This window comes from Anabrus simplex, chromosome 4 (assembly GCF_040414725.1).
Source record: "Anabrus simplex isolate iqAnaSimp1 chromosome 4, ASM4041472v1, whole genome shotgun sequence".
Classification (NCBI taxonomy): domain Eukaryota; kingdom Metazoa; phylum Arthropoda; class Insecta; order Orthoptera; family Tettigoniidae; genus Anabrus; species Anabrus simplex.
The window spans coordinates 369,122,973-369,145,001 of NC_090268.1; the positions used below are offsets into that span (position 1 = coordinate 369,122,973).

General features: G+C 41.2%; 1 non-coding gene across 1 annotated transcript; it reads left to right on the forward strand.

The window, feature by feature from the left end:
* The first annotated feature begins 14,052 nt into the window (after positions 1-14,052).
* On the forward strand, positions 14,053-14,125 carry TRNAA-AGC (transfer RNA alanine (anticodon AGC)). Its single transcript has one exon. It is a non-coding gene; the product is annotated as a tRNA-Ala (tRNA).
* Positions 14,126-22,029: the final 7,904 nt, after the last annotated feature.

The window sequence follows — 22,029 nt, forward strand, 5'->3', positions numbered from 1 at the left end:
ATGTCACAAGCCGATACGACCGGACTTAAGTTTGAAGTAGGAGACGGATCGTCATCATCATCAAATGCCCTTCCGACATCTGTGGTCCACGTCATCAAAATGTCAGACGACAAACCACCTAGATACGACGCTGGAGGACATATAACCCCTAAAGGCTTCATCCGCGAGATCACTAACTATATTAGTGAAAATAAAATTCCGGCGGAGCGGCAATTACGAACTGTAGAGAAGTTTTTGGACGGAGCACCTGCAATGTGGTTCAGGGCCTTCTTATACACATTCGAGGATTTCATGGGATTCCGACAGGCGTTTTTGCAAAAATTCTGGAGTATCCAAGAACAGCAAGATCTTAGGTTGGAGTTGTATTCTAGACGTTATTCAACATCGTCCCCAACTAAATATTCAGAGTATTTCGTATCACAATTTCATAAGATGCGGGAATTAGACAATCCGGTCAGTGAAACAGAACTCATTAGCGCTATCGGGAAGCAGTTACCATTTGAGGTCCAGCGGATGATGATTGCGTCGAATATTCAGACTGCAGTGCAAGCGGAAGCTTTGTTACGTCAATTAGATCAGACCACGTATCACTCTAACCAGAGGCAACCCAGGCCTAGAGAGCAACAGATAAATAACGTCGAGAGGCAGACGGAAACTAGAACCATCAGTACTAGAAGCCAAGGAACGAGTACCGATCCAGAACCCAAGAGGATGTATGATCCAGGATGGAGACCCCGACAATGGAATCATCGAGGAGGATTCGCGGAAAGCAACCGGCAAATGAATCATGATAAATTCCGAGGAGAAAGGGGATACCATGGATATCGGAATGGAAGGAGCGAAACTCAGCCATATCACGGAAGAAATCACAGTAACCGAAGACCTTACACGGAGGAATACCGTAGAAATGGGGACGATCGACACCCAGAAACCCAGCAGTACCTCGATGAGCTGAAGAAGAGGAAATGGAAGGAGGCAATCCAAAATCATGACCGAAAGGATGACAAGCCATGTAGTGTTTGGGACCGAGACGATGGGAAACCATACATAGAGGCGACGATACAAACTATGGAGGAGCTACATCAGGAGACCAAGCAATATTTAGAAGACAAATGGAAGAAGGAGGCAAATGGTGGTCGCAACGGGGAAAGGAACGCGCCGTTGTCACATTCGCAATATAGTAGCCAGCTAAATCCAAACGCCCCTAGATTCGAGGACGAACGGCAACTCGGAGCTAGGAGGAAAACGACAGAGTTTCAATAAAACAGAGGATGACCAAGAAGAAGATGAGGACGAAGGAGAGGATGATGAAGAAGAAGATGGAAGAGAAGAAGAAGTCCAACTGATCCATAGGCAAATAGAAGCAAGACCATGCCCAGAATGCGGAGAGATCGACAGTGATGTCCAAGATTTCGTTAACAGGATCCACCTGATTCAACGAGAGAATGAAGAATTGAGACTCAATAACCAGAATCTGCGGGACGAGATCAGTCACCATCAAAAAGGAACGAAAGCAGTAATCAAATCATGATGAAAGTATGATGCGGATATATAAAAAAATCTCATGATTATCACAAGATTTTTTTTTACCGAGCAACAGGAAAATGTACCCTGATGAGATATCCCCTAGTGTCATGATTTGATTTTGATATGAGAAATACAGATATATTGGAATATTAAATAAATACAGTGTCAGTTTTGTGTGGACGGGAGAATTTCAACATGATCGCGACAGTCCGGCGCCACGGTAAGCTTGTCATTAAGGGGAAGAAGGTTTCCTGGTCAAAAGATAAGAGGATTAAAATCTAGAGCTCACAACAACAGAATAATTACTACAAGGAAGTGAAAGAGTATATATTTCGGACCAAGGCCGAGCAGGTGTATCGCCAATACCGAGAATATGACGTACCGGGTATTTTCACGCCCGAGGCATTTGGTGTGGCCACGTTTAACAGGGAGAGATTTAAAACTAACCAAAGCGGTGTTGACCAATGAGAAAATTTATCGTAGGCCGCAGATGAACCAACATAAGAAAAACTCAGAGTGAACTCCAGTTAGCTTCTCCGATAACAATAATTAAATTATTCCAACCACATGATTGAATAGAGGGGATTTTTGTGATATCGTTCCCATGTTGAATAATGGTAATCATAATAAATTAAAGTATTGAATTCGTGGAAATGACCCACGCTATCTCGCCATTGGTCGAGATGAGCACGCCATCAGGGACGCCGAGTTAGCGCGCGAAAGGTGGAGGACAGAAATTAAGTGATATTTCCATGATCACCGAACGATAGGAGTTCAGAATACGACACATGAATGTGTATCGCCAGTGTATTAAGTAGGATAAAGCAAGAGATCCAACTCCACCTGCATATGCCGATTTAGGATAACCAACCCCCCTCTCCAGAAGTTGACCGCGGATGACCCCGGCGGGAAACCAGATCGTCCATAAAAGTCCAGTAGCGGACCTCACAACACAGCAGTTCTTACCAGTACTCAGTCGTTTGAAGTCACCAGTTGTGACCGAGCGGACCTCACATCACTCAGTTCTTACCAGTCACCAGTCGTTATCGGTCACCAGTCGTGTCAGTCGTAATGAAGTAGTTGAGACTCTGACACGTTGACTCTGTAAGTCAGTACCTCGGGACGTATTCGAAGTCAATTAGAGCTGAAAGTACGTGAATTATTAGGAGAATGAATACGAACAGTGAAATTATCCATAGTACCGAGTGTGTATAATCAGTACAATTGTATGTTGAAATTAATGAATGTCATGTGTTTAAATAATAACTAACTAACGGAACGCCGATAGTACCTTTGGAAGGCAGTGTGCGGAGCCTGAAGTAAAGATCTCAAGATAGACGGTGAATAACTATCCGAGCAGGGAATTATAGGAGCTAGGCGATGATCAAGACGGCTTGAAAATAAACCAGGAAGTGCCGATTGAAGACGCGATACGCGCCGGTTCAAATGAACGACATTTCGTCGTAATGTGTCACGACGTGTGTTTCGGGCGTATATGAAGAGTATATTGTGCGAGTGTCAGGGGTCTAGGAGCACCTATAAGTGTTTTTTTTTTGTTATTAGTATTGTTGTGTAAAATAGTGTAATAAGGTATTAATCATGGGTAGTCACCCAGAAGTGTTTTATTGTGTAAAATTTGTATTGTGCGACATGATGGACGTGTAAATCACCATGGGGCCGTAAAGCCTATATCTCCTCCGCTACGAGACGATGGAATTCTACACAGGAATGAGTACACAATTTTGATATTTAGGGGATGTTATCGCGACTAAACGGGGTTCAGTGTAAATTAATTATGGTTACTTAACATGGTCCGCTTCCCGAGTCCATGATTTTATTTTTTTGTTAGACGGACGAACTAATTTATATTAACGTAATAATGGGTTAGATTAATTAATTTGAGCATTTGTTGGTTGTATATAATGTAAATATGGGATATATTTCTTTCAATTAATGCATGCTGTTTGTAATACTTTGACTTAAGTTCATTTCAAGTGTTAAATTCTTTTTTTTTGTGCTAACCCATTTATTTGATCTTCAATCACTGAGGTGATCATTTGTATTTTAATTAGGAATAATTTCTATTAGACAGCCAGATTATGAAAGAGCCAGAGTATGGAAGATTTGTGTTGCGTACGGAAGGTCATTAAAATACTAATAATAATCATGTTTGTGAGTCGACAAAGGAAAGTAAAATAATAATAATAATAATAATATTTGGGCGTGTGCAAGTTAAAGTATAATAATAATAATGACAGTGCTTCGTGAGTTAGCCAGTGCAAATATAATAATCAATGTGGAGATGACATGTAGCGTTAAAGACTTTCATTCGCGTAATCAGTTTAATTTTACGTTTTGGACTTTAATTTAACCATTAAAATTTTGTTTAAAAGCGATATAGGCACGTGAATTAGAATGGTCACGATATGTTAAAAGCCCAGAATGATTTGAGCCCATATTTAGAGTTGGAAGTCATGAGGGACGAATATCCGGCGTGAAATAAATTGAGCCGTATTGTTTGTAATGATGAAATAGATGAATCTCAAGGCCTAAGATGATATAAATGCATATGCCGGTGTTCTTAGTGGTAGAATCCACGCACCGAGGATTAATTTATGAATTAAATGTTTGAAGAGTTCCGATGAAAGGAAATGGACTTCAAATTTGAAGGAATAGTTTAGCAATCGCCGGCATTGGAGGTATTTGCCCAGCCGCGATATGCCATAGGTTGTGAGATGTGTCTTGGGAGGACAGGTGTCCCCATATAAAATTAACGGCAGTACGAAGTTGAAGGTACGGTCCCGAATACCGTGTGGTCCCGACCAATATAAAGCAGATCTTAGTGGTTCATAACGGGATTTAACATATGTGACTAAATTCTAAAGAGTGGATATTAAAATATCATCTTTCCAATTTTAATAATAATAATAACAATAATCATGCTCCAAGTGAATCTTGTCTTAAATCGAGTGCTTAGTGCCAAGATAAATCGAAATTGTAAAAGGGGTTATGCGTTAAACATATTAAGAGTGAACTACCGTGTAACAGGCGAATTTAAGTTTTTTTAATAATAATAATAATAATAATAAAAACTAAGCTATTTTTTTTTTGAAGAATAATTTTTTTTATATTTTGGACATAATAATGATGTTGGGAGATGAAATGAAAGATTTGAGATTTTTAACTAATAATAATAATAATAAATAAAATATTTGAAGAAGGAGAAGAAGAATAATCAATGAAGGTACTTTTTTTAATTTTATTTTTTTGATGAAATTAATAAGAGCGAGAAGTTGAAGTATTATAGAAAGGATGATTACGGGTTACGATAATCACGATTTCCACTATTAATAATAATAATAATAATAATAATAATAATAATAATAATAATAATAATAATAATAATAATAATAATAATAATAAAAATATTTATGAGGAAGCTGATCATTATATTGTGCGGATAATTTAGGAGGAAGAACTAACCTTCGTTTGAAACGCCGGCAAGGGTTGGCATATAATCATCCCGGATGACAAATGATAATAATCAAATACCGGATTATAATTGAAATTAATGATAATGATAAAATTAATTGATGGTAGTCAAAGTATATGCTAATGATCAGACAGAGAATGGTAATGATATTATCTAATAATAATAGGAGGATATGCTAGGGACAGTCATCCTGTGTCGAACTGCTCCGAACCACATGTTGGGTTTTCACGGGGAGATAGCGGTAGATCCGTAAATAACCCACGGACGGCACATGTTTGCAGGGTCAGAGCAGAGTAATGAACCTTTCCGTACGTCTTGTCGTATTGACAAGTGTAAATATTAAAGTAGCTTTTGAGTTAATGAACTCTACCTGGTGTGTTTGTGAATCTGGAAATAATAGGCTAGAGTTTGTCCGTATTATAAATTCCCGTTTTTTCGAGGCGATAACATTTTCTACGGTGGGTGTCCGGCTCACCAGAATGTACATACCGGAAGTGTCTCATGTCCAAACGGAACGAGGAGACGACAGTAAAAAGTTACTGTCGTGCCTTCGTCGCCGAAAGAATATCTCCAGCGGTGAAACGTCCAATCATACGGATGTGAATTCGATCCCCAGTAACCAATTGGGACGAATTCACCAGATGTTTTACACTACCAGAGTAGTGAGGTAAAATCCAAATATTATGTCATTTATTTTTCAGGATTAAAAGTGTCCCAATGTAAATTTGTCATCATGTGTAGTATGCAAAATAAGTGAATAAATTGCTCCTCATTGCAATTTCAATAGGAAACAGCTTCCATATCTTTTCATTGTAGTTAGTCCAGTATGCCCATGGAATTTAAGTTGTCACTTCCCAGTCCTATTGTGGAGTCAGAATTTTGTATCCATGAATGAGTCGTCCCCCGTAACCTTAAATTTTCATGCCCCGTTCATCCCTGTGTTCATTTGATGCGCCGATATATATTTTTTTTTGATATAAATTTTTTTTATTCGTTTTCGAACTGATCACCCCTGAGATAAATGCTAGTCTGGGACTCAGGAGGTGGGCGGGTGCAATATAAAATTGGATGTTGGTATGTCTGAAGCTAATAGACTCAAAAACTACTGGACCGATTTCGCTGAAATTTTCATAGTTTGTTATTATTACACATGAGAGGGATTATGTTGTGGTTTGAACGAAATCTGATTGGTAGTTTGGCACTAAGGGGTAAAAAATAAAATAGGAGAAGATAAGCAAACCGCAAGACAAGTCCGATCAGTGGGTTGCCTACCCAACAGTATGTGAAGATTATGATGTGTTCCTTAAAAATTTATTTCTGCTTTTATCAAATAGTGTGGGGACAGGACACCCCTCCCAGTCCAAGGGGAGAGGATTAAATGTAAAAGTAATCGAAAACGACCGATATTAGTGTCGTATCCATAGGTTTCGGGATCACTGAGATGAACTATGATATTCAAAATGCTGTTTAAGTCAAGTTCATCCCGAATAGCACCCCTAGGGGTGGGGTTGAAAGGGGGGTGAAATATTAATATAGAGTCTATAGTTTTCGGGTTCGCTGAGATGAATAACGTGAGCGCAAAATTGGTCCCAAATCAGTTATGAAACTCCATTCTAAGAGTAATCACCTAGGTAGGGCCTATGTCCCTAGAGGCCACGGCGAGTGCACATCTTGCACTCCTTGAAGAACGTTTTGTTGTGTACGGGTCGATGTGTGTGAGCAATTGAATGTAGTATTAGCACCGTAAGTAGAATCAAGTGTTTGATAAGTTTGACTGCAGTTTATAATTGTAGCATAACTATTCTTATTAGGCAATATCTTGCTTGCTTTTTCTGTCTGCAAGTAGTTGCAATAAAAATCTGTATACTGACTGGAGGGTAATTGGGAATTAAAACGAGACTATGGAATGAATATGTGGGAAAGTGTGTGTGAGATTTGTTGATACTAGGGCCGATTGCATAAACCTTTTGATCTTAGAAACGAAATTCATCGGGACAACATCTGTCGGGTTTTGCTAGTCAAATTATATAATCTTTCATAAATCAGCATGCAAGATTTCTCTGGAAATTACACACAAAATTTATGACTGCAAAATACCTATAGATAGAGCGACAAAGTTCCTAGTATTACTTCTGGACGAATTCCTCTCTTGGAGTGATCAGGTTCAGGTGATATGTAATAAAATTACACCGGCAATAGGTGTTCTTAATAGACTTAAATACAGACTTACTAGCACTCTAGTAAAGAATATTTATCACGCTCTTATTCAAAGTCATATACTTTATATGGTATATATTTGGGCATGTTGCGGTAAATAACTATTTCCGACTGTTGAAATTATACACAAGAGAGCATTAAAAATACTTTTTAAGCTACCTACCTACATCAACAGCTTATCTATGCACACATTGTAATATTATTCAACTTGAGGCTTTACGTCAGAAAGCTTCAGCTTTGATGATCTATAAATTGATAAATAATTTGGTTCATTCCAATACTTTATGTGTGACAATTTCTGACATTCATACAATACAAGATGTATCAATAAAAACATTGAATTAATAAACTAAACTAAATATGGCAACAAGTCAGATTAATAGTTGGACGATTTACAGCGAGACAATTCTGAAGTAAAGTAATATCGAACTGCATCATGATTTCGAGGTTGTCCGGAGAAGGGTCGTTGTAAAACACGTTAGTGTCGTCAACAAATAGAGACAATCGTCCGTACAATTTTAGTGATCCTGTATCATTCATAAATATGAGACTAAGAATGGGACCTAGTACTGAACCTCGAGGTACACCTATATTTACAGGCAATGGGGCACTGTTCACATTATTACAGGACACAAATTGTTCTATGTCTGTAAGGTAATTAATAAACCAGTTTAATGTGGTTCCTCTAACTCCAGCAGCTTCCAACTTCCTGAATAAAATATCATGATCCACTGTGTCGAAAGCTTTCTTCAAGCAAATGAATATCTCGCAGCTATATTTCCCGAGACTAAGGTTTCCTGAAGTTTAATTATTATATCTTCTATTGCACTGTATGTACTATAATTTGGTAAAAATTCATACTCACATACATACATACATTATCATTATAGACTGTTATGCCCTTCAGCGTTCAGTCTGCAAGCCTCTGAGGATTTACTAAACGTCGCCACCATCCTCGATTTGCAACTAGTGTTGTGGCCTCATTTAGTTCTATACCTCTTATCTTTAAATCGTTAGAAACAGAGTCTAACCATCGTCGTCTTGGTCTCCCTCTACTTCTCTTACCCTCCATAACAGAGTCCATTATTCTCCTCGGTAACCTATCCTCCTCCATTCGCCTCACATGACCCCACCACCGAAGCCGGTTTATGCGTACAGCTTCATCCATCGAGTTCATTCCTAAATTAGCCTTTATCTCCTCATTCCGAGTTCCCTCGTGCCATTGTTCCAACCTGTTTGTACCAGCAATCATTCTTGCTACTTTCATGTCTGTTACTTCTAACTTATGAATAAGATATCCTGAGTCCACCCAGCTTTCGCTCCCGTAAAGCAAAGTTGGTCTGAAAACAGACCGATGGAAGGATAGTTTCGTCTGGGAGCTGACTTCCTTCTTACAGAATACTGCTGATCGCAACTGCCATCTGAAAAAATAATTATTAAGTAAAAAGCTCACCAATCCCTCTTATACTATGTTGTCTAAATTTTTTTAGATAAGATAGGTAGTATAGAAATTGGACGATAGTTATTTACGTCAAATTCATCTAAACCTCTGTATATTTGTATAATCTTTGCGTCGTTTAACAATTTGGGGACAGCAGCTTCGTTAAACGATGTATTTATAAGTTGTGTAATATAGGGGACTAGATATGGAGCCAATTTCATCAGAATGTTACTTACACCATAACAGTCACAGCTAGTGGTATTTTTCAGTTTCCTGATTGTATTTATTACTTCATTATCGTTGGTAGGGTGTAAAATAGAGAACTACATAGACTTGTACCTGAACTGGGAGTGGTTTTAGGTTTTGAACAATATTAGTGAAATATTCATGAAGTGCTGTTGATATCTCTAGTGGATTTGTGATAACCGTATCCTGTACTCTCAAGTATATTTCTTTACTATCATTATCGCTGTCAGTGGTTAGGATTTCATTTACCACTTTACAAAAAATATTGTAGTATTTAATCTGTCGATAAGATGTTAGTTACTTTTCTACATAGTGATTTGTAGTCTTCTACCAGTTCTACCCCATTCTGTTTCTAAGTTGTTGCCTTTTAATTTTGGCATAAAGTTTGTTCTTTTGTTCAACAAGCTTCAACGGGTAAGATGGCATCCATGGGCACGTTGGCCTCTTACTGTTTGAGTTACTTTGGTTGTTGACGAACACTAAAATAATTGAAAATGTTGTTCAACTCTAAACAGCGTGTTCGTTTATATATATATATGATCTATCAAGTTGCACTGCTGTTAGCAACTCTAGTGGGTAAAACATTATTACAAGATAGTTGATTATAAAATACACTTAGCCTGTACAATTCCTCTGACTACTGGGTTTGTTCCAGTTTATCTATATTAAAGTCTCCAACAGTAAGACAGAACTTCCTCATATATTTACTCCACATCTCTTCAAGGCAAGTGATAAATGAATCAACATATATAATATGAGAGTTATAGCAAGCGAGAACAAGAAACTCTCTATCAGAACCAGAAATTCCCACTAATAACACATTAAACGGCATATCTGTAGATTTTACAGTTGTTAGCACCTTAGCTTTATAGCACTGCTTGACAAAAATGACAATCCCACCATCCTTTTTTAATGATCTTGAACAACAATAGCCATCATAATTTGAGAAGTTATAATATACTTCTTACCGGGCGAGTTGGCCGTGGGGTTAGGGGCGCGGAGCTGTGAGCTTGCATCCGGGAGATAGTGGGTTCGAACCCCCCACTGTTGGCAGCCCTGAATATGGTTTTCTGTGGTTTCCAATTTTCACACCAGGCTGTACCTTAGTGAAGGCCACGGCCGTTTACTTCCCATTCCTAGGCCTTTGCTATCCCATCGTCGCCATACGACCTATCTGTGTCGGTGCGTCGTAAAGCAAATAGCAAAAACACATATATATTTCTTCATCTGGATTCGGCCAAGTTTCTGTAATAACCATACCATCAGGCGTGTGTGCTTGCACAATGAGTGTTGATAATGTTATCCAATTGTTACGAATACTCTGAACATTAATACGTAATATCCTAATTTTGTTACCTTTAACTTCTCATAAGCTATTTAATTGACTTTCTAACCTAACTATTGATTATGATGATTACGGTGATTATGATGGTAATTTTTGTTTAGGTGGATAAACTGTACAATTCATGATTCTAATCTCCCTTTAGCCTTAGCAGTCAGGTGATCATTTATGTAGACCGTGTGGCTAGCAGCATTTATTCCAACTGCCGAGGACTGCAGTTGTCTAATTTTCTTCTTGGCTATCATTAGTTCGTGCTTTTTTCCACCTGTTGACGAACTTGACGCTGACTTGACGAGGAATATTGTTGTTGACAGATGGGATCCTGTGCACAATATCAAGATCAGTGCTCTTGGCTTCGGATCCTACAGCGCACCTAATGTATGTTCTTCACAATTTCATAAATGACTTCCCCTTGGATCTCAGGCGCACCATGTATTTCCACATTTTTTCTTCTTAGGTATTGGTTCACTTGTTCTACGTCTTCATTTGCCTCGTCATTGAGCTTGCTGACCTGCTTTTGCAGTTCTCTGATCTTTTGATCGCGTCAAGTACTCAATGACTCTTGTATTAAAATCAGTGCTTTCGCGCAATCTAGTAACCATTTTCTCTACCAGTCAATCAAGAAGCGAGTCTAGGAAAGGGGAGCTGCACATTATAAACAACATAATAATGTGAGATGGCTCGATCCAGATTCGTCATTAGAAGACGAGGTAGTACCATTTCCTTCCGCTTGACATCGCTCCAGTCGCAATCAATCAATCAATCAATCAATCAATCAATCAATCAATCAATCAATCAATCAATCAATCAATCAATCAATCAATCAATCAATCAATCAATCAATCAATCAATCAATCAATCAATCAATCAATCAATCAATCAATCAATCAATCAATCAATCAATCAATCAATCAATCAATCAATCAATCAATCAATCAATCAATCAATCAATCAACCAATCAATCAATCACTACTGATCTGCATTTAGGGCTGTCGCCCAGGTGGCAGATTCCCTATCTGTTCTTTTCCTAGCCTTTTCTTAAATGATCGCAATGAAATTGGGAATTTTTTTAACGTTTCCCTTGGTAAGTTATTCCAATCCCTAACTCTCCTTCCTATAAACGAATATTTTCCCGAATTTGTCCTCTTGAATTCTAACTTTATCTTCATATTGTGATCTTTCCTACTTTTAAAGACACCACTCAAATTCGTCTACTGATGTCCTCCCACGCCATCTCTCCGCTGACAGCTCGGAACATACCACTTAGTCGAGCAGCTCTTCTTCTTTCTCCCAAGTCTTCCCATCCCAAACTTTGCAACATTTTTGTAACGCTACTGTTTTGTCGGCAATCACCCAGAACAAATCGAGCTGCTCTTCTTTGGATTTTTTCCAGTTTTTGAATAAAGTAATCCTGGTGAGGGTCCCATACACTGCTGTTGTTTCTCCGGAATCTTCTCACCTCATTTATCATTTGGTTCGCCACCCTTAACCTTATCAAATGTTTCAAAAATGAGTTAACACTTATATTTGAACAGTATTTCTGAACTTACTAGTCAATTTATTGTTCACCTATTATTAATCTTTCTACGGTTTTATGTTACATTAGTAATTACCTCTTAAAGTTTCCTTTAGGGGGTGTAGTAAGGGTGTAAAGGAGAGCGCATATTTGTCCCTGGTAAGACCCCAACTAGAGTATGGTTCCAGTGTATGGGTCCCTCACCAGGATTACCTGATTCAGGAACTGGAAAAAATCCAAAGAAAAGCAGCTCAATTTGTTCTGCGTGATTTCCGATAAAAGAGTAGCGTTACAAAAATGTTGCAAAGTTTGGGCTGGGAAGACTTGGGAGAAAGGAGACGAGCTGCTCGACGAAGTGGTATGTTCCGAGCTGTGAGTGGAGAGATGGCATGGGAGGACATCAGTAGACGAATAAGTTTGAGTGGTGTCTTTAAAAGTAGGAAAGATCACAATATGAAGATAAAGTTGGAATTCAAGAGGACAAATTGGGACAAATATTCGTTTATAGGAAGGGGAGATAGGGATTGGAATAACTTAACGAGGGAGATGTTCAATAAATTTCCAATTTCTTTGCAATCATTTAAGAAAAGGCTAAGAAAACAATAGATAGGGAATTTGCCACCGGGGCGACTGCCCTAAATGCAGATCAGTAGTGATTGATTGATTCTACGTACACTGGTAAAACAAACGCACAGCAATAAACACATGTTATCTCTATGTTGCCATCTTGATTAGAACAAGAAAGTGCTTACACACTGCAGAGCCATGCAACACAAGATCAAAGACTCAAGTCGAAGAAAAAAGATCGGATCGGAACTGGGTTGAAATAGTTCTGGCTCTGCTTGAAGAGGTTAACTGTGTATCTTGTATTCAGCTGCTAATACACAAGGGCCATTATTTTTAATTAGATGCACACACAAAACAGTCATGCAAGTCACCAGATAGGCACCACACGCACAAATCGTCACCAACGAGTAAGGACATCATTCGCTCAAGGTCTGAGGCAGCGTGAATGGGAGGTGCACGAAAAAGTTAATTGCGTCTTACTGACGACTCAATGAGAAAAGTGGGCATCAAAGCCATCAGTAAGAAAGAGCAAAGAGTATTGGTGTTAGGTGCTACCGTTCGTTTCGAGAGGGACATGCAACAGGCTCAGTATGTTTATGTGGAAAAGCAAGCAATTTATACACAATGTCTGCCACATCTATCAGCTAAATATAATATTTCTCTTGGTCAATGGGTTGTCAAAGGCCTCCTGTTTGGATCCAGAAGTACCCTGCCAAAAAAAAAAAAAAACGGCTACTATCCTTCAAAATTAAAAAGAAGGACATAGACAGAATCTTATTACAGATGATAAGAGATTTTCCACAAATTATGCAATTGCATTTATACCGGTACCTGAAATCGCAATCTATTTATGAGTTTTCCATAAACAATATTTCATTATTATAATTATATACTGTAAATTATGTATTTAGGACCTTTATGATCACCCTTACTAGAGGACGGATGATTTATTTTTCTTTCTTTCTTAACCTGCTTACCCTCTAGGGTCGGCTTTTCCCTCGGACTCAGCGAGGGATCCGACCTCTACCGCCTCAAGGGCAGTGTCCTGGAGCTTCAGACTCTGGGTCGGGGGCTACAACTGGGGAGGATGACCAGTACCTCGCCCAGGCGGCCTCACCTGCTATGCTGAACAGGGGCCTTGTGGGGGGGATAGGAAGATTGGAAGGGATAGACAAATAAGTGTAGAGGAAGCGACCGTGGCCTTATGTGAGGTACCATCCCGGCATTTGCCTGGAGGAGAAGTGGGAAACCACGAAAAACCACTTCCAGGGTGGCTGAGGTGGGAATCGAACCCACCTCTACTCAGTTGACCTCCCGAGGCTGAGTGGACCCCGTTCCAGCCCGCGTACCACTTTTCAAATTTCGTGGCAGAGCCGGGAATCGAATCCGGGCCTCCGGGGGTGGCAGCTAATCACACTAACGACTGCACCACAGAAGCGGCGAAGTGAGATATCCTGTTAGTTAAAAGCTGTTCGACGGAGAGCACTGACCAAGACACCAGCTAAGACAAGTCCTCCTGTTGGAGGTAGGCGTTCCCAACCTCATGAGCTCCCTACCTCTCACCAGGAGAGAAAGTAATGTCAGGCGTGGTCTGTGCCCCAGTCAAGAGCAATTCTTTTGCACGCTCTCTGGAAGCGATTGAAAGAAATTACACCATTGCCAAAACACTTATGACATAAAGTCTGTTCAACATTTTCTGTCTGGGGGCGTAGCTCAGATGGTAGAGCGCTCGCTTAGCATGTGAGAGGTACCGGGATCGATACCCGGCGCCTCCAGAGATTTTCTACCACCCATCACGTATATTGAATGGGACATAATTGCCCAAACGTGAAGATTCAAAGAAGCTTGTAGTTATATACAGTGATCGTAGCCGTAGGATATGCGGTTGAATGTGAAATCCGGAATAGATATAAATGTGACTGGCCATTTTACGAATTCGTCTTACTTTGTTTGAAATTCCAACCACGCCCTCTTCGTGAAATGTCACAAGCTATGTCTCTCTCACAAGAAGAACTGTAGATTGCAGGAACTGAAACTTACTTACTTACTTAATCTGTTTACACTCCAGGTTCGGTTTTTCCCTCGGACTCAGTCAGGGATCACACCGCTACCGCCTCAAGGGCAGTGTTCTGGAGCTTCAGACTCTGGGTCGGGGATACAACTGGGGAGGATGACCAGTTCCTCGCCCAGGCCGCCTCACCTGCTATGCTGGACAGGGGCCTTGTGGGGGGATGGGACGATTGGCAGGGATAGACAAGGAAGAGGGAAGGAAGCGGCCGTGGCCTTAAGTTAGGTACCATCCCGGTATTTGCCTGGAGGAGAAGTGGGAAACCACGGAAAACCACTTCCAGGATGGCTGAGGTGGGAATTGAACCCACCTCTACTCAGTTGACCTCCGGAGGCTGAGTGCACCCGTTCCGGCCCTCGTACCACTTATCAAATTTCGTGGCAGAACCGGGAATCGAACCCGAACCTCCGGGGGTGGCAGCTAATTACGCTAACCACTACACCACAGAGGTGGACGATTTATTTTTCTAATATATTTTTGGTAGTTGTTTTTTACGTCGCACGACACAGATAGGTCTTATGGCAACGATGGGATAGGAAAGGGCAAGGAGTTGGAAGGTAGCGGCCGTGGCCTTAATTAAGGTACAGCCCCAGCATTTGCCTGGTGTGAAAATGGGAAACCACGGAAAACCATCTTCAGGGCTGCCGACAGTGAGATTCGAACCCACTATCTTTCGGATGCACGCATTTTTCTAATAAATCTTACTACTACTAGCTATAGGTCACAATGTTTCTATCATTAAAAACAACATATTCGTAAACACAACATCCCAACTTTCAGGAAATATTCATTACTAAGGCTACGTAAACAGAAAAAAACTCGTACCTACCAGCATGTGCAGGAGGTTTAGCCTAGTCAAACTACCATAGTTTATTCACATTTCTAATTGCTTCTACTGCCAGATGTGGAATGAAGAAAATACACACACACATTGCACGTTTTACTCATTATGAGTTAATGGTTTCCACCACCAGCGACCGGGTTTTATACGTATTCTATTTCCTTACAAACAATATTGAGTGGTCAGAGTTGTACTTTGATGTCTAAGGATCTGCGTACTCTTGGGAAAGCTACATACAGTACAACTGTCCAAAACGAATCGTCAACAGCGGTATATGCCCTCTCTCCACATAAGCACGGCTTAAAGCTTTGGTATTTAATCCAGGATTTTTGGCACGTATTCTAGTGATGAGTAATTTTATAACACCACCTCCTTTACCCTGCCGGCCAGCTTTCTGATGGTGTAAAAATTTGCATCGAACGGGACCAGAACCGATTATCCACGGTGTTAGACCACAGAGACTTGACGTGTTAACGGCCATGCCCACCTGATTGGTTGCTCTAGCTCTTGCTTATCGTCTTCTTCTTCTTCTACTACTTCTTAATATATTTACCCTCCAGTGTCTGTTTTTCCCTTGGACTCAGCGAGGGATCCCACCTCTACCGCCTCAAGGGCAGTGCCCTGGAGCGTGGGTCAGGGGATACTACTGGGTAGGATGACCAGTACCTCGCCAGGCCGCCTCAGCTGTTATGCTAAACAGGGGCCTTGTAGAGGGGAAGGAAGCGGCCCTGGTCTTATGTTAGGTACCACCCTGGCATTTGCCTGGAGAAGTGGGAAACCATGGAAAACCACCTCGAGGATGGCTGAGTTGGAAATCGAACCCACCTCTACTCAGTTGACCTCCCGAGGCTGAGTGGACCCCGTTCCATCCCTCTTACCACTTTTCAAATTTCGTAGCAGAGCCTGGAATCGAATCCGGGCCTCCGGGGGTGACAGTTAAACACGCTAACCACTACACCACAAAGACGGTCCACAGTTCATCATGCCGATAGATAAAGATGCGCACGTGGTTATCATCTTGGCGAATATGCGACAAAGACTTCGCTGATAGAAACACATTTTTCTTCAAAAAAAGTACAGACGTCGTGGTCATGAGAGGTTCATTCTATTTTTGTTGTAAAAAAGACATAAAATATAACTGGTACCAATTTCAGCTGCTGCTGAAACCAAGTCGTTTCCTCGGTATCACTGCGATATGTTGCCTCTAAGCGAAGTGGTGTATGTGAAGGAAAACAAGGACACCGATTGCCAGAGCTACAGCAATGAAGTAAACCAGGCTAAAATCCCGTAAGTTGCTCAGTGTCCGCCTCTGTGGTGTAGTGGTTAGTGTGATTAGTTGCCACCCCCGGAGGCCTGGGTCGATTCCCACCTCAGCCATCGTGGAAGTGGTTTTCCTTGGTTTCCCACTTCTCCTCCAGGCAAATGACGTGATGGTTCCAAACTTAAGACCATGGCCGCTTCCTTCCCTCTTCCTTGCCTGTCCCTTCCACTATTCCCATCCGTCCACAAGGCCCCTGTTCAGCATAGCAGGTGAGGTCGCCTGGGTGAGATACTTGTCCTTCTTCCTGGTGGTATCCCCCAGTGTGCCCAGTTGTGTCTCGCTCCAGGACACTGCCCTTGAGGCGGTAGAGGTGGGATCCATCGCTGAGTCGAGGGAAAAACCAACCCTGGAGGGTAAACAGATTAAGAAAGAAGCTTCTCAGTGAAAATGAAGAATATTTATCTTTAAACGGTTTGGAAACCACCAATTAGAATTGCGTTTTATTTGCTTTAAACTAAAGTTTATTTTACAAAAAATGACAATCCATCAGCTTCTGTCAAGGAGGACTAAGCCAATGGACTGTGACACCTGACCAAGTCGGATAATAGACATTTCCCTCTAGATATGAGTACGTAAATTACCGTATTACCAAAAGCTATACTGCAAGCTCTATGTAATCCTGTCGGCCAATAATTTTGAGGTCATTGTGTTTGCAGCAGTAAATTCTAGTCTCAGATTTTGAAGTTCAATTAAATGTATCGAAGATTTCATTACACGCAGCATTGGCCGCGTATGAAATGCGATGCTAGCCATGCGGTAAATCAGGTCCGTCCGGTGTAGAGAAGGGGAAATTAATGGAATAGGGTGTGGGCTTTGGGCCAGGGTTGTTCGCTTTGTAGCTGGTCGCCTGTGATTGCAAATAGAATGATTAACCAACGTCCAACAATCGCACCTGCCGACCATTTATAGCTACATCAACAAACTAACATCTGAGACACCATGTTTGTCCATTATGACACAGAGGCCAGAAATAGATCGATTTGCTAGGCCATTACCTCCCACCTTTCATCATATGATATTACACAGTGATGGAATGTATGTAAACAGTCGTTGTCACAGAGGTAGTTATATCCGTGGGTAAAACCGACAGATAAGCCTTTGGAATCTTAATCAAGTATCAGCACACAGACAAAGAAATCAATTGCAATTTTCTTCGAAAATGAAATAAATTAAAATAACACCCAGCACTAACGAAGCTCTCTTATGTTAAAAAACGTGATTCATTCCACAGTACTGAAATAGTATCCGGCTCCATGGCTAAATGAGTAGTGTGCTGGCCTTTGGTCACAAGGGTCCCGGCTTCTATTCCCGGCAGGGTCAGGAATTTTAACCATAATTGGTTAATTTCGCAGGCACGGGGGCTGGATGTATGTGTCTTCTTCATCATCATTTCATCCTCATCACGACGCGCAAGTCGCCTACGGGTGTCAGATCTAATGACCTGCATCTGACGAGTCAAACTTGTCCTCGCACACTCCCGGCACTAAAAGCCATACGCCATTACATTTCATTTACTGAAATAGTTTGGTGAATAGAGTATTTCAGGTGATTTGTCGAAAAATTTCACCATTTGCACATCATAGTCTCTCTCTGCATGTCATCTCCTGTAGCATTAACATTTAAATTATTTTAGTTATTCTCACGTGAAATATCCTCATTAAAAACACATTTGACTTCACATGAAATCATCATGATAGTCACTTTAAACTTTCTTCAGCTTATCTCACTTATTTATGGGGAAGCTAGTACAACCCAGTTTCATTTCGGTTCTGACATTATGGCACTTCGTAATTTTTGAGACAAAACTCTCAACCTGTCTGGTTAGGAAACCAGCAGTTAAGCCACTGAATTCAATTGTCTGTCTGGTAGTTCATCACCCCAGAGGCTGGTTGGATCCTCAAATATCACAACCAAAGGGGTGTGGTTATAGGGAAACCGCAATAACCGATGGCGGCGCCAAAATGAGGCTTACTAAACAAGATGAGGAGTGAGATAGTTTGCCATTGCTTTCCTCACTGGAGCAGAAAGTGCCATTGCAGCACAACTAACCGTATGACCAACACCTGTCATAACACTCAGACACACTGCTTGTGCTCTGAATGTCATTACTCAGCACTGCCCATACCCCAGCAGCTTCCATATTGTCACAGCCATGCATGTGTCTGGGACTTCTGTGCAAGCTACGGATTAATTCCGGCCTGTGCCAGGAGACAGATGCAAAAGTACTGCATCCATCAAGAAATGGCAGTAGGCGGCCTGAACTAATTACGCCCCTCAAATCTAACGTTCTTCAGCTTATCGTAAGTATTGCTACAGCAACGCAGGCTCACTTTGGTTTTGACTTGGTGTTTAAGGACATATATTTTTCTTGGCGCCGTGTGAGGTTTGAGATAAAAAGCACTCAAACCGGCTCGACCGGGATTCGAACTTTAACCTTCCAGGCAAGAAGCCAGTAGCTAATCATGCCTGAAATCATCAGTCACCTGAAGATACTCAAAAGTATCCTTCTCACTAGCCGCAACGTTTCTTTCTAAATTCACTTTCATATATTATTTATGTCCGTCTCTGTGGTGTAGTGGTTAGTGTGATTAACTGCCACCTCCGGAGGCCTGGATTCCATTCCCGGCTTTTCCACGAAATTTGAAAAGTGGCACGAAGGCTGGAACGAAGTCCACTCAACCATGGGAGGTTACCTGAATAGAGTAGTTCGATTCCCGCCTCAGCCATGCTCGAAGTGGTTTTCCGTGGTTCCCACTTTTCTACAAGCAAATGCCAGGATGGTACCTAACTTAAGGCTACGGCCAGTTTCTTACCTGTTCCTTGCCTTTCCATTCCGAACATCCTCTCCCCCACAAGGCCCCTATTCAGCATATCAGGTGAGGCCGCCTAGGCGAGGTATTGGTCGTCCACCCAAGTTGTATCCCCGCCCAGATATCTCACGCTCCAGGACACTGCTCTTGAGGCGGTAGAGATGGGATCCCTAGCTGAGTCCGAGGGGAAAAACCAACCCTGCTAGGTAAACAGATTAAATTAAAAAAACGTAATAATAATGATTATGCAAATTAAAATGAAAATCAACAGCCTTTTTCCAGTCATTCGACCGGGTCAGGAATTGAATGGATGAAGCTCCCATCTAGCGGCGAGGATAAGAAATGTGACGGCTGCCGAAGCCTGTCACACACCTCTGGAGCAATGATTAATGAAATTATATTGGTGAGTGTAGCTGGAATGAAAGATGACAAGGAAAACCGGAGTATCCGGAGAAAATCCTGTGCTGCCTCCGCTTTACCCAGCACAAATCTCACATGGATTGATCGGGATTTGAACCATGGTATCCAGCGCTGAGAGGCTGGCGCGCTGCCGTCTGAGCCACGGAGGCTTCTTAGAACACATAATAATAAATTTAGTCCGCCTCTGTGGTGTAGTGGTTAGCGTGATTAGCTGCCACCCCCGGAGGTCCAGGTTCGATTCCCGGCTCTGCCACGAAATTTGAAAAGTGGTACGAGGGCTGGAACGGGGTCCACTCAGCCGCAGGAGGTCAACTGAGTAGAGCTGGGTTCGATTCCGACCTCAGCCATCCTGGAAGTGGTTTTCCGTAGTTTCCCACTTCTCCTCTAGGCAAATGCCGGGATGGTACTTAACTTAAGGCCACGGCCGCTTCCTTCCCCCTTCCTTGCCTGTCCCATCCAATCTTCCCATCCCTTCACAAGGCCCCTGTTCAGCATAGCAGGTGAGGCCGCCTGGGCAAGATACTGGTCATTCTCCCCAGTTGTATCCCCCGACCCAACGTCTGAAGCTCCAGGACACTGCCCTCTCGAACGCGAGAAAATAAAATACGCAGAAAATACTAGTCACTTATCTTTCATAAGCGTAATTATAACTAATTATCTAATAATAATAATAATAATAATAATAATAATAATAATAATAATAATAATAATAATAATTGTACCGGGTGGTACACCTCCACGTCGCTAATTCAAACTTTGCGCCAGGTGGAACTCCCCTACTGGAGGAAGTCTGAACTTTATCTAATGTGTTAATTTTCAAGTTTCTCAGAAGATGTCACTACTTGGAAATTTTGAAGTTTCTGAACTGGGTTGTTTTCGATGTATTTTTGTTTTGCCTGTAGTAAGAAGTGTGAACATTCTCTTCTAGAGGACACTACTGAAGAACTACAATGGTGCGCCCTAGTGCGAAGGGAAAGAACTGTTTTTTGGAGAATTTTTTATTTCATAAGTTTATTTCTTGTTAAATTTCTTTCTGTTATTGTTTAAGTTGGCTGTATAACCCTTTCTTTCCCCTTGTTTTGAATTTAGCCAATCCCGAATTTCTTTAATTAATTTATAACCAATCAGGTGTATCTTCCCCAAAGGGGATATATTGCTTAACCCTAGCCAATAAAGTTTTTGTGGGAGGGTGTTCTCATTCCTCAAACGCCTCGAACTTTCCGCGAGAGTATATAAACTGCTGATTTTAGGGTCTCCGGGCCACTTCAGTACGATCTTTCAGTGTGTAAAGTACATAGCAGGGGGCGGGAAGCGCCTCTTTCGTCGGGCAGCAGTTCAACAACAAGGTAATGGCCGTTTAATAACTTCTTTTCTTGCTAGCTCAGCAGTTTAACTCTCGGGGCGGGTCCGAAACCTTTCACCATGTAACTTTCCTCTAAAATGTAAAGACACTTAGTTTCAATTCAATTCTATCTTTTTAAACTAAAAATTTGGGATAGAGAGTGCTTAACCCTCTTGAACTCCCACGCATATTGTTTTGAGGTGAACTTATTTTTCACAACCGATTCTTCCTTAACGTAATGTAAATTGTTTCTTTCTAAAGTCAGCTCTTTAGTATGGGATTAGCCCTTGCATTAGCGGCCTAGAGCCAGTTTAGGTTTTAAACAAAATGTATTAGGAGTGCTGCTTGCCTCCTCTCAAATTGGTATTTTAGAGGCCATGTAATTAACCTTTTCTATCTTAATAGGCCTCAGTAGGTTGGGTATTTTACCCCTGTTTTCGTGTCCGTGGAGGACAACTTGAAAGTGGAGTTTGGTGTGGCCTTTGATAGGCTTAAGGTTTGAGAGCGAGTGGCTCTTTCTTGAAAATTGAGTGTTGTATGCCTCGAGGAGGCTTTACTGTGTAATTTTGGAGCAAGTGCTCCTGGGCATGAATGGGGTTTTCTGCCCCTCTGTTAAAACTTGTTTTGGGGTAAAGTTGGGCTAATTGCCCAAGAATTGTGAGTTCGGGGCTCGAAGCCCAAATCCTGTAAATACTGTAATTGTAATTTGTTACCTTGCTATTCTGTACCTGCCATTATTGTTATTTCTTGATTTTGCTAAGAAAATATAACCTTGTTAAGTTTTATCTTAACTTTAATTTCGTATTTTGAGGCCCGTTCACCCCCGCACCTTCTTTCACCTCTGCTAATCCACCAAACCACGGTAATAATAATAATA